Raw genomic sequence first — 13,780 nt, forward strand, 5'->3', positions numbered from 1 at the left:
ACGATGACCTTATTTGTCCGCTGCTTGCCGCGTATTTGCAATGTCACTTCATGACACATCCAACGCCGGCTCTGCGATTCGCGATGCCAATTTCTGTCAAAAGTTCGCATAGTTTTTGCGCTTGTTTCAATATTTGTATTAAGCTGTCCTCGTCAATGTCCCCGCTTCACAACTAAGTATTTCCACAAACAAGGAGATACAACGGTTGTCGGGGATACAAGGAGAAAATGATGCTCAGGGGCAGCTTGACTGACCCCTAGTACAGTTACAGTGTCGGCAGCAGGACACATGCAGATATCGAGATACCACCCTGCCAACGGCGAAAGGACGGCCGCACAGTATACTTTATGACAATGTGCGCCGAACAAAGTGAGCACAGTGCGTCCACGCAAGCGCAGAACAGTGGGATAAGTGTTGTGTCTTTGTTTATTTGAATAAATGCGCTTTCAATCTTTGTGTTTCATAACACAATTGACACAAAGAACATGTTTGTAAACACAAGTTTGAGACGCTGAGCTGAGACGCACTCTTCCCGCAGCGCGACCAACTGCAGTGCTCAAGAAACAATGCCATCTTCTATCAGCAGGCTGCAGCTTTCGTGAGAAAGCGCGAGGCCACATAGCCTCCTATATTTTACATGCCTAGTCATCGGCGCCAAGGACAAAGATAAAGATACGCCAGAAAGGCGAAATAGCGTCACTGATGCCGGCCTAGTTTGCGCAGTCTGCCAGAACTGAGTGCGCCATAGCGAAATAAATTAGCTAATGCTCAACAGCAAAAGACGTGGAGGCTGAAACAACCTCAGATGCTGGCCCTGGATCGCCTACTCCAGATGATAAAGCTAATAGAATATAAAGAAAACGTAATTGAGCAAACACGCTGCTCGCACTAGCATGCGTGCAGTTCTCAGAAATATCGCTGTTATATTACCACCAACATGGTTCTACAGTGTCGTATTGCAAGCACCAATCTTTGTCATCTGTGACGAAAAAGAACTGCAGCTTCGTAGCTATGCATATGATACCACGCAGCATTGAGTATACGAGCGAGATATGAATAGTCTGTGCAAAAAAAAATATTTTCACTGCAAATTTTATGCCTTTCACGTGGTCATAAACGCGACAGCCTGCCGTTGGAAGAAGACGTTGCCAATCATGCGCTTTTTTAACGCAACTGGCAGCAGGACATGCTGCTCGCACTGCAGTTCTGCAAAATTCAGATGAAGCAAATAGGCGTGTGTGGTAGCAATTGTCTCGAGAGTTATTCGCACGTCGTATTTCTCGAGGAATACACAGCGCAGACCGTTTTACAGGCCTCAGCTCATTTTTACTTCAGCAATTTAGTATGCACTCATCTCAATATATCGGCGCCGTCATACGATCAAATATCAAATAATTGTTCGCCACAGTGATGAATGAGGTTGTTTTTTCCAGATCTGCTCATTGCAGCAATTGCAGCAATGGCGACAAGGAGCGAAAAAACTAACCTTATGCAAACTTTCTGTGTGCTAGGGCATGTGCGGTCATCAATTTCTCCTTTCCACTTCACCATATATAAATAATGCGCAGATGTCCCTTCGGTATTTGGACGGTGGGAGTGAAAACGTCGTGAGGGGTAACGTGATGGCATTGCTCACGGTTCTCTTCTTCCCTACGCTTTCAGCTGAAGCATGTGCGGGATTAATAATTTTGACTCGACAGCTTCACATTACAGCCATCATCTTTTTATGGCCTCGCATGAAGTCTTCCTTTGCATAATGAAGCGCTAACTTCAGAAGTCTAGGAAGCGCCAAAGCACGCTGCCCTCTCACCTCTTCCAATTCATTTCCCCATTCTGCCTGCTATCCTTTATTTCCGCTGCCCCAGCTAAGGTGCTTCAGTGTCGATGGCAGATGCCGGGGATAACAAAAATCTTTTCCTTCCTTTTTATTATTTTTTTAATAAACCACTACTACTACTACTACTACTGCTCCTACTATTGAGAAGAACGTACCTCATCATCAGTATCTGTTGCAAAATGTTCCGAGCCTCTGGGCCAACAAGCGCCATGGCGTTACGCATATCGCAGCTAGAAATGATATATATTAGCGCCCAACTAATCAGAATGGGGAGCTGCATGAAGAATAGTAATTTTCGTGTTTTTCTGAGATAGCACGATAAAGGCAGCAACAATGTATTTACTGCTTTCGGACTAGTGTAATTAAAGAAGTATTGATTTTATTCCATGTTTTGTTACAGTGACAGTGAAAGAAATAATAGACGCTCCTCAACATTCAATATGATGGCTACTAGGAAGGCTTTTGTTTTGTTTCTGCTTGCCCTTCACATTATTCTGCCGCGGTGAGTAGCCTTTTTTCTTCTAAAAATGTTCGCATTGTGCTACAAACAAAACGGTGTTTATAAAGCTTTCAAAAAGAGAATAATAGAAATAGACTACTCCTTTCTGCCTGGTTTTTATTCGAAGGCGACGACTTATTTGAAACTCAGTCTTTTTTATGCTCTCTTTAGGCAATTGTTATGTTTCTCTTGTTTACTTCTTAATTACAAGATTTAAGTTATGATTTTATGTGGGAAAGCTAGAGCATGTAGTTTTCCAGCTTCTTCCTACACTGTTAGCAACCTGTATTAAGCTCCTACAAAAAGATAAGCGTGGTCCAATTTTTCATTAAAACAGCGCCGATCTGAAACCGGAGCGCACGACGAGCGCCGGAGATAGCAATTTTGTTTGATTTCATGAATGAGGTTTTCTGATTACATGTTTTCGAACGTCAAAATGAACCAAGTGGCCTGGCAGAAAGCATAACTGAGCTTTTGTCGCGTGTTTGTTCGACGGAGATCGACAGCTTGTCGCAGTTTCCTTATGTTTCATTCTATAATAAATGTGTTCAGAACAATGATATGCATTTACTGAGGCCTCCGTGCACACGCTTCGACCAGCAACATCCTTACTTACACATAAAAAAAAACAAGCCGCACTTCTGCAAAATAAAAATGAATTTAGTTTATTAATGCAAAAGCATGAGATAGTTCACCGGCACGAATCCCGGGCGTCGTCCAAGAATTGCTGTTAAAAAACTCGCTACTAATATAAACTATTTTATGTCTTCGAACAACGAGAATATACAGAGTGTTACCAGTGATGGTCAGTAATAGTGGTTAAAACTGCTCCAGTTGCAAAAAAAAAAATAGGACATCAATAGAATAGTATTGGGATGCAATAAAATATAAATTGAACAGAGTGATAATGGAATGTGAATAGAACTGCAACAGATTTGAAATGCGTTGACGTTACTCGCTCATGAGTTGCTTAAGTGCACCCGGTAAATTTTTTTGCAATAACTCGATATCATCTTTTTTGAACGGAACCTTAACAATGTTCTGTTGCTGGGGCAGCAAATTTACACATAATGCTCGAAGTTTTTTTTCGGCAGCAGTGCACATCAGAAACTGTGCTTTCTTGTGCTGCATAACTATGAGCAGTGCTTGATTCGCAATATTCTTGCACGCAGTCGTTATTCTTTGCTCTAGGTGCTATTTTCGATTTTGAATAGCCCACATGAAAGAAATCAGGTGGCGAGAAATTCGAAGAGCGTGTAGGAGAGAACATGGGCGCTTTGCGCCCGAAGAAATGAAAAGTATAGTTCTGGCCTAGCTACATACTAGTGCTTGATGAAAAACGCCGCAGTACTTTGTGATGTTGAAACCAACTCTACCGCAAATTCATTAGGAGAAACTCACAAAGCAGAGGCGTTGACGAGGTCTCCCGGAATTTTACAAGCATATGTTTTCCCAGTGACGTCCTCACGAAAAGAGGATAAGCCGATAATTTAACGGTATCAGCTGGATCAAAGGTGGGTTCGATTTTCAGTTGGTGATCAGCACATTAACAAAAGGCGATGAAGCGGTATGATGTGGCACATAGCAAATAAAGAATCAGCACGATATATTCTGTACAAAAACGATAGCATGCGAGATATTCTTTCTTTCCAGAAAACTTAAGATGTTGTATTTTATTCTAATTCCTGTTACGCAATATGTTCCCGGTCATAGATGCAAACCGGGCGGCGTTATTCACAAAGACATTAGTTTATCAAGTATGCACATTTGGGTACCAAAAAGAGGCGTATTCTCAATTTAGAACTGACTAATGCATTGTACGTCTAAACCGTTGTGTCTGCATTTGTTATATTAAGTTCCATCTAAGGACGCCAAGTGTTTTTGACGCCTTGATAATAATCGAAATTATGTGAAAGTCGAGTGCCACAGATAAAAATTACCACTGCTGTTCTCCTGCGCGGTGCGTGGCTGATCGTACGCATGCTCCACTACAGCACCAGCACGACTATTGCATCCTCGAGACATTTCGCACTCTGAACGCATCGCAAATCGCAACTCAGAAACTTATATAATACACCTCTAAGAGGAGCTACGACACCAACTGTTTGCGGCTGTCGATATTAGATAAATTGTATAGAGCACTCAAAGGCGTCCAGTAGGCGTTGCAATGTCTAATCTGCGATTCTCCAGCCTTTCTTCTCCATGCGGACTTCTATGGTCACACAGGTCGGTGCACATGAAAAGGGCCTAAAGACGCCGAGCACCTTTACAGCTAAGAAAAGTAGCTGATTAAAAAGGCTTCTCAAAACTCGTGTGCGCCTTCCCAGACTCAGCTGCGCGTTTCCTAGATTGCTTGAAATGTATGACATGGTTAGAACAAATGCGAATTAGGTGCGCTGTAATCTCCATTTCCACTTTTTTTGGTGTTCGGACCGATCGGTCACGAATGGAAGCTGTTTGAACAGCGATAATGCGTTAATGATCTTATATGCGTAATTGGTCATGTTCTACTTTCCAGTCATATATTCCTAGAAGTCGTTGCACCACTTCTCGCCCAGTGGTGCAGCGGTTAAGCGATGAGCCACTGCCCTGCGATGGCAAGTTATGTAGGGCTTCCGAGACCCAGGTTGGTCCTCGCGAGCAACCTTTCACGACCAATTATCAGTTGATCTGTCATCAGCCACGGTGTGCAATATATATATATATATATATATATATATATATATATATATATATATATATATATATATATATATATATATATATATATATATATATATATATATATATTTCAAAGTTGAAACGCTTGATTTAGCCATAGATTTATTTTGAGTCGACGTTTCGGACAGAGCCTGTCCTTTCTCGAGGCTGCGGTTACAAGGGTCTTCTTCTTCTTCTTAAGGAGTTGGCACTGCTCCCAGCGGCTGCGGGGTGGGCGGCGGGGGACAGAGCGTTTTTCTTCTTTTTTATTTGTTCCCCTTTCTTCCCTTTCTTTCTGTATCTTTTCTAGTATTTTTTGCCTCCGTTTGTTTCTTTTGTTCGTATGTCGTACATGTGTGCCTGTGCCAACTCCTTAAGAAGAGGAAGAAGACCCCTGTAACCGCAGTCTTGAGAAAGAACAGGCTCTGTCCGAAACGTCGACTCAAAATAAATCTATGGCTAAATGAAGCGTTTTCAACTTTGAATTTTTTCCTCTAGCAACCAAGTACGTTTATCTTCTATACTGTGTATATATATATATATATATATATATATATATATATATATATATATATATATATATATATATAAATATATATATATATATATATATATATATATATATATATATATATATATATATATTGATATATATATATATATATATATATATATATATATATATATATATATATATATATATATATACGTTACGAACGTAGGTTGCATTGGCTCCGCAGAATAAAGATTTAAGAGAAGTGGGCACTTCTACAGAGACACATTTTTTTATCAACGTTTCGACCGCGGTGCGGTCTTCTTTAGGACTGTAGTGGTCTCGCGTCATATGGATGTTTTAAGGTTGTGAGCTGCAGAGGAGGGAGAAAGGAGTATAACAAGCATATAGCAACAACAGTTGAAAAAAATGAACAAAAACGGCCGTGGCTTAGCTTGGTTAAGCCTGGTGATTGCGAAGCAATAGTGTATAATATTTTCGCTGTTTTCTTCGCTTTTCGATTTCCTTCTCTCGAAGCGCACGTTCCTTCTCGAGCCGCTGCTGCGGTGTTTCTTGGAAACGCCTCTGCCGTTTAGTCGCGTTCCAGCGTTCTGAACTAGTAGAAGGAGACTCACTGTCGGGCAAACTTTGCGGCGACCTTTACCACAGGGCTGGCATCCATATTTTTGTGGCTCTGTGTTCCTTGGAGTGGTCTAGATGGTTCTGAATGTTTTTGAAACGCCTGTAAATCACGCGGGGTGCGCATGTAAATATAATATTTCCGATTGTCGTTGATTTTGCTGGAGGATATTAAAGTGCTAGTTAAGAATTCTGTTTATGTTCGGTCCGTTACTGTTAAATGTGAGAATAAGGTTTGTAGTGTAATCATTTCGGTTATCTATTCGGTGCCCCTGGAGTATTTGACTACGGTTCAGATTTGAAGCTCTGCTTATGGCGTCATCAATAAGGGAATGTGGATAGCGCTGTGTTAAGAGCACGTTGCACATGTGTTGGGAGTAGACAAAGTCAAGGAAATGAGGGGCTCGTTTGATAAACTTATGAAGGGAGCAAACAGTCACCGAAACCAAGGCGCATAGGGGAATACTTAATTTTTTTTAATCTGTAGTGCTGATCAGTGGGATAACAATACTTTGACTAATCTATCGTTTAAAGAAAATTACTTATAAAGCCGCTGAAAAAACAACCATGCCGCCGGTGGGATCCGAACCCATGATCTCCGAATATCGCGTCCGGTGCTCTACCAACCGAGCTACGGCGACGGCTGGCCAATCTGCTGCTCTCGTGGGTATTTATGATTATTGGGCATAAGCGAACCTTGAGAGTTGTCCAGCGCAACCCTCGTCCATAGGGGCGGACGAGGCACGCCCTGTTTTACCGCAAGTGTGACGTGGAACGTGATCTAACGGCGAGGGAGGAAACTGTGCGAGCGCCTTCTTATGCTACCTATGGCATCAAGACTACTAAAACCGAGACCCTTGTTAAGCTATAAGCAGACAAAGCTAATGAAATGAGAGGCTCGTTAGACAAACTTATGAACGGAGCCAAAAGTCACCGAAACCAAGGTGCATAGGGGAATGTTTAAATTGTTTTAAACGTGTAGGGTTGATCAGCGGGATAATAATACTTCGGTTAATCTATCGCTTAAAGAAAATTACTTATAAAGCAGCAGAAAGAACAACCATGCTGCCGGTGGGATCCGAACCCACGACCTCCGAATATCGCTTCCGGTGCTCCACGAACTGAGCTACGGCGACGGCTGTCCAATCTTCTCTCGTGGGTATTTATGTTTATTGGGTGTAGCGAACCTTGTGAGTGTTCACCAGCGCCACCCTCGTTCATAGCGGCGGACGTAGCACGTCCTGTATTACCGCGAGTGTAAGGTGGAACGTCATCTAACGGCGAGGGCGGAAACAGTGCGAGAGCCCTCTTGTGCTACCTATGGCATCATGACTGCGAGAACCGTGACCCTTGTTAAGCTATTAGCAGACAAAGCTAAGGAAATGAGAGGCTCGTTGGACAAACTTATGAAGGGAGCACACAGTCACCGAAACCAAGGTGCATAGAGATATGTTTAATTTTTTTTTTAAGGCGTAGTGCTGATCAGTGGGATAATAATACCTCGATTAATCTATCGCTTAAAAAGTTACTTATAAAGCAGCAGAAAAACAACTATGCCGCCGGCGGGATCCAAACCCACGACCTCCGAATATCGTTCCCGGTGCTCTACCAACCGAGCTACGGCGACGGCTGTCAAATCTGCTGCTCTCGTAGGTGGTTATGTTTATCGGGTGTAAGCGAACCTTGAGAGTTTCTACCAGCGCCACTCTCGTCCATAGCGGCGGACGTAGCACGTCCTGTATTAGCGCGAGTGTGACGTGAAACATCATCTAAGGGCGAGGGCGGAAACTGTGCGAGAGCCCCCTTATGCTACTTTTGAAATCAAGACTGCGAGATCCGATACCCTCGTTAAACTATTAGCAGACAAGGTAAAGGAAATGAGGGGCTCGTGTGACAAACTTATGAAGGGATCGAACAGTCAATATATATATATATATATATATATATATATATATATATATATATATATATATATATATATATATATATATATATATATATATATATACATAAAAAGAGAGAGAGAAAGAGAACAGAAAGAAATGCATTATATTAGCCGCACTGCCATCGTTAAGAGCAAAAGCGTGCTGACCTGGACAGACCAGAGACACTGACCCCACCGTGGTTTCACCGCTTCCTCAGCGCTGACTTAAGCCCCCGTAACATTTCATGGAGGTTCAGTTTAACATCCTTGTACCGCCCTGGATCTCCGCAGCCGCACGCTACCGACCTTCGCTATGCCGAAAGACGCCAGCCGCCGAGCTGTGCAGTTGGGCTCTCCAGTCCTCAGTTCCGGCACCCTCCGGAAGCGGGGCCTCGTCCTCTTTGCGGTACTGACGACCAAGGCGCTGAAGACTGGCTCACATCATACGAGCTGTTGAGCACATATAACAAGTGGGACGACACTGCCAAATTGAATATTGTCATCTTTTATTACCGGCATTGCCTACCTGTGGTTTCGCAACCACGAAGCAGACTTCCCAACCTGCACTGCTATCGAGCCGAACCTCACCGAAGTGTTTGGACGTCGTCCTGTGCACAAGCTGTGCCCCAAACATCGCTTGCGCGAGCACTCTCAGCAGTCGGGTGAGACGTTCACAAGCTGCACTGGTGTGGTAAACCTGTGTACGCGCGTCAACGCCCAGATGTCCGAGGCTGACAAGATCAAGCATATTCTGAAAGGCTTCGAGCATGACACCTTTCAAATGCTGCTGTCGCGAGATCTCCGCACCGTTGCCGAAGTCGTCCGTCTCCGCTAGTGCTTCGAGGAGCTGCGCAAGCACAGGCTAATCATTCGCCAGCACGCAGCGCCTGTCGAGTTGCTTGCCGGCCTGTCGACTGCACCCGACCATTCACAAGTATTGGCGCAGACCGAAGACTTTGTGCGTGGGAAAGTTTCATGTCACCTTTAGTTCCTGCCACCTTCCTCCTCCTCTGTGCAATCTTCATACCTGGCGCCCGACCTTCGCACTGTCCTCAGTGAAAAAGTGGCTGAGGCGCCTGCACCAGCACTGCCGCCCGCAATTATCGCTGCATGCCTGACCTGCGCTGCCGCCGTCGCACGGCCGTGGCCGCCAAACTACCGCCCACCCTACGCAGCACCTCTAACGTATGTGGCTCAAATTCCTCATGCTCCGACGCCTTTGTTACGACCGATTCGACAATTCGGCAATCCCTGGCGTACTAGTGACAATCGGGCAATTTGTCACTCTTGCGGATTGCTTGTTCTTCTGGTCCCGCTTTGCCTTCGTCGTGCGCCAATCTCCCAACATCCTGGTTACTGGCCTCCTCTCAGTGAATACTCAGCGCCAGCGGAGCCGCCACAGAGTCGCCCGCTTTCGCCTGATCGCACTACTTTCTCAACCTGTCGCTCATCTTCGCTTCGTTGCCGCTCCATTTCTCCCATGCGTCGGCACCCGCATCTTTCGCAAGAAAAAAACTAGACGCCGTAGTTCCTGACGCAAGAACCGCGCCACCAGCGAAACGCCCAAGGCCTCAATTAACTCCCGCAAATCTGATGGCCGTTTCAGTAGAGGGTGTTTCTGTTCTGGCGCTTGTCGACAGCGGTGCTGCTGTTTCTGCCATGGCCATCAATTTTTCCGCTTCTTGGGAGAAGTCACGACCCCACTTTCTGGATTCTCGCTGCGGACCGCAAGCGCGCAGGCTATTGCACCGTTAGCGACGCGCACGGCTTGCGTCGTTATTCAAGAGATCCTCTACGTAATTGAATTCATCATTTGACCAAGCAAATCTCATGACATATTCTTGGGTTGGGACTTCCTGTCGAGCCTTCGCAGTCATCGCATTCATCGACTGTGCTCGTGCTGAACTAGAGTTCTTTGCGGTCAGAGGTTCCTAGTCGCCCGATGCCCATTCTGCTGCTCCTGCCAAATCCGTCGTTGCCGAAGGCACTGAACTGCCTGCCTGTTCTGTTCTTGTGCACATCACTTCTGACCTTGTTCGCGACGGCAACGAACTTTTTACACTATAGCCCCTCTTTCTGTGCCGCAAGTACCTGCCCATACCTTCCGCCGTCCTCACCCTCGTCAGCTGGCCTCAGAACGTTGTTCGTGACAACTGCGTTTACATATGTTTACGCTCTGCGTCGCGGTGAGTACCTCGGTGGAGTACAAAACATTGATTTCATTCTCTATCGCAATAAGACGCGATTCGCCGTCCCTCGACGTATATGCCCTCAGCCTGCCAGGATCCTGCACTCGACACTTCGCCTCCAGATGTTTTCCTGCCCTCAATCGACCCCTGTTTCCTGCACCTCAACGCACTCAACTTCTCTTGCTGCTTCATCGATTTCGTTTTTCCTTCGATTCCCACCAACCAGTTTTGAACCGCATGTCGACCGTCACCCACCACACCGATACCGGTGACCACACCCCTCTGCATCAGCGCCCATATTGTGTCTCCGCCAGTGAGCGCCAAGTTATGCAGGAGCAAGTTGACGCCATACTTCAGATCGGCGTGATCCAGGCGTCACAAAGTCCCTGGGACTCGTCTGCGGTACTCGTGAAGAAGAAAGATGGCTCTATTCGTTTACGCGTTGATTACCGCCGCCTGAATAAGGTCACGCGAAAGAATGTTGACCCTCTTCCCCGCATTGTTCATGCTCGGGACTGGATTCAACAAGCGGAACTCTTCCCTTTTCTTGATTTGCGCTCTGGGTACTGGCAGGTCCCCATGGCAGCCGGCGATCGCCCTAAAACCGCATTTTGTGACCCCTGATGGCCTGAATGAAGCTAATGTCATGCCTTTTGGTCTCTGTAATGCCCCGGCTACTTTTGAGCGCACGATGGACAGCAATCGGCGCCGCTTGAAATGGAAGTCATGCCTGTGTTATCCCGACGACATTGTGGCCTTTTCGCCCGACATTGCGACTCATCTGTCTCGGATGAAGTACGTCTTAACATGTCTTACGGACGCCGGTCTTCAGCTGAACTTAAAAAGATGGCGATCTGCTGCTCGTGAGTTGACAATATTAGGCTACGTTGTGTCTAAAGAGGGCGTCCGCCTCGGCGCCGAAAACCTCGTGCAGCGACAGCGTTTCCGAAATGTACTTGCATAACGAACTGCTCAGCTTCCTAGGCCTCTGTTCCTTTTTTTGACGTTTTATTCGCAACTTTGCGGCCACTGTTTAACCTTTAACTCAGCTTCTCGGCAGCAACCTAGATTTTTCGATTTTGTCGCCTGCCTGCGAAGACGCCTTCAACACCATGCGCAGTCTGCTCACGGCACCACCCGTGTTCCGTCACTTCGACCCGCAATTCCCAAACGGAAGTACACACGGACGCCAGTGGCATTTGCCTCGGGGCTGTGCTCGCTAAACGCAAGTCTGGATACGAGGAATATGTGGTTGCTTACGCCAGCCGCACCCTCACGAAATCTGAATCCAACTACTCTGTGACGGAAAAAGAGTGCTTGGCCATTGTCTGGGCCCTTGGAACGTTTCAACCCTATCTCTATAAGGCTCTCTATTTGACGTGGTCACCGACCACCATACCCTATGCTGGCTTTCTTCGCTAAAAGATCCCTTTGGTCGCCTAGCTCGATGAGCTCTCCGTCTCCAAGAATATAACATTTGTGTCTTAGATCAGTCGGGCCGCAAGCATCAAGATCCTGATGCTCTGTCCCGCCCCCCCCCCCTTCCGACCAACCTTGCCAGCCTCTCCGCCCTCGAATCCACTGCACATTCGCTCGCCACCTGTGACATGCCTTCTGAGCAGTGTAACTATCAATGCGCTGCATCTCTTCTTGACTTTCTTGCAGACCCATCTACGCCTCCACTATCCCGCGCCCTTCGCCACCATGCTTTACATTTTGATATACGTGATGATCTTCCTTATCGGTACAACTATAATTCTGTTGGAGGGAAATGGCTTCTCGTCATTCCCCGAGATCTGCGGTCCCAAGCCTGCACTTCTTTCCACGCTGACACGCAAAGCGGCCACGCGGGAATGTTCAAGACGTACACTCGCCGTAAGCAGCTCTCTCATCAGTCCGCTGGAGAGTTGCAGCCACTACATTGTCCGCCTCGCCCCTTCGACCGTGTTGGCATAGATTTATGTGGCCCTCTACCATACACCGCTTTTGGCAACCGCTTGGACATTTTTGCCATTGATCACCTCGCCCAGTACAAAAGAACTTGGCGGTGGTTTCGCACTGGTTAAACCTGGAGTGACGCGATGGCTACAGCTGGCCGAGTGGAACTTGCTCAGTTGAATTGCAAAGTCAGTCTTTCGCCACAACGTTTCGCTGGGCGTTCCTTCTTCATCTTCGTCCCACTTGACACGGCGCATGCGCACAGCTGTTGCAACTCTGTTTCGCAGGCGCGCCGCGCCGCCGGCAGTAGCAGCTGCTCCGCACCACGTGTCGGTGGCAGCGCAGCTACACCGTGGCTGGGCCGCCACTGTTACGTGCCACTGCCATGGTCACGTGACACCGCCACGCTGAAGGCTTGAATTGCTACGGTAATGTAGCTATCGCTACAAAACCGCCACGCTCCCGGCTGGTACAGCTCGTGGAGTGGCGTCCTTCATTTTGCAACGCTTTATACTTCGCCACGGTGCTGCTCGTGAACCTCTCAGTGAAAGAAGACGCGTCTTCTTGCCGGACGTCGTTAAAGCTCTACTCGCCGAGTGCAATATAATTCATCGGAGTTGTGCAGCCTACCATCCGCAAAATAATAGTCTAACTGAACGATTTACTCGCACTCTGGGCGACATGCTGGCATAATACGTTGCTGCCAACCACACGAGTAGGGACCAAGTTCGACCCTATATTACGCATGCCTACAACACTGCTACCCAGCCCAAACCCGGTTTTTCCCCATTTTCTTTGCTCTACGGGCGGCATCCACCCGCTCCCATCAAGACAGTTCTCCCATACCGCACTGCCTCCTCTGAGTTTGCAACTGTTTCTGAAGCTGCCCAGCACGGAGAAGACTGCCGCCAGACGGTCGCTCACGGGAGCCGCTCAGTTGTGCCAAAACACTTTTTGGCAGTGGATTCCTTCCCTTCCACTCCTCCCGACCTCTCAGAGAAACTTCTTTCGAAATACTATGGCCCCTACTGCGTCTTTGACCACCCATCCTCAGTCAACTACATTACTGAGCCCTTCAGCCTGTCGTCTGATCTCCGCCGACGTGCTCGCGAGGCTGTGCATGTCGAACGGCTCAAGCCGTATTACGACCAGGTTGTCTTGGCACCATGAGTGGCCAGAATGGCTTCTTTTCTCCCCGGGGCTATGTGAAGAAGGGCATTATCGTAACCACACTGCCATCGCTAAAAGCGAGAGCGTGCAGGTCTGGACAGAGGAGAGACTCTGATGCCGCCGTGGTTTTCATGTTGCATTAGTTATATATATATATATATATATATATATATATATATATATATAAGGCAACCTGCCAAGTATATATATATATATATATATATATATATATATATATATATATATATATATATATATATATATTTATATATATATATATATATATATATATATATATATATATATATATATATATATATATATATATACTTGGCAGGTTGCCTTCAACCCGGTAAACAGGTGTATAGCCTGACACAAAGCAGACCTGAGA

General features: G+C 46.3%; 1 long non-coding RNA gene across 1 annotated transcript in view; it reads left to right on the forward strand.

Annotated features, from left to right (window-relative positions):
- Positions 1-1,570: 1,570 nt before the first annotated feature.
- Positions 1,571-13,780, forward strand: part of LOC144123139 (uncharacterized) — a 31,968-nt gene continuing 19,758 nt past the window's right edge. Inside the window, exons 1-2 of the long non-coding RNA XR_013313019.1 lie at positions 1,571-1,614; positions 2,238-2,339. This is a non-coding gene — a long non-coding RNA (uncharacterized LOC144123139). The remainder of the gene's footprint in view (positions 1,615-2,237; positions 2,340-13,780) is intronic.

The sequence above is a fragment of the Amblyomma americanum genome, chromosome 3 (assembly GCF_052857255.1).
Source record: "Amblyomma americanum isolate KBUSLIRL-KWMA chromosome 3, ASM5285725v1, whole genome shotgun sequence".
Taxonomy (NCBI): Eukaryota; Metazoa; Arthropoda; class Arachnida; order Ixodida; family Ixodidae; genus Amblyomma; species Amblyomma americanum.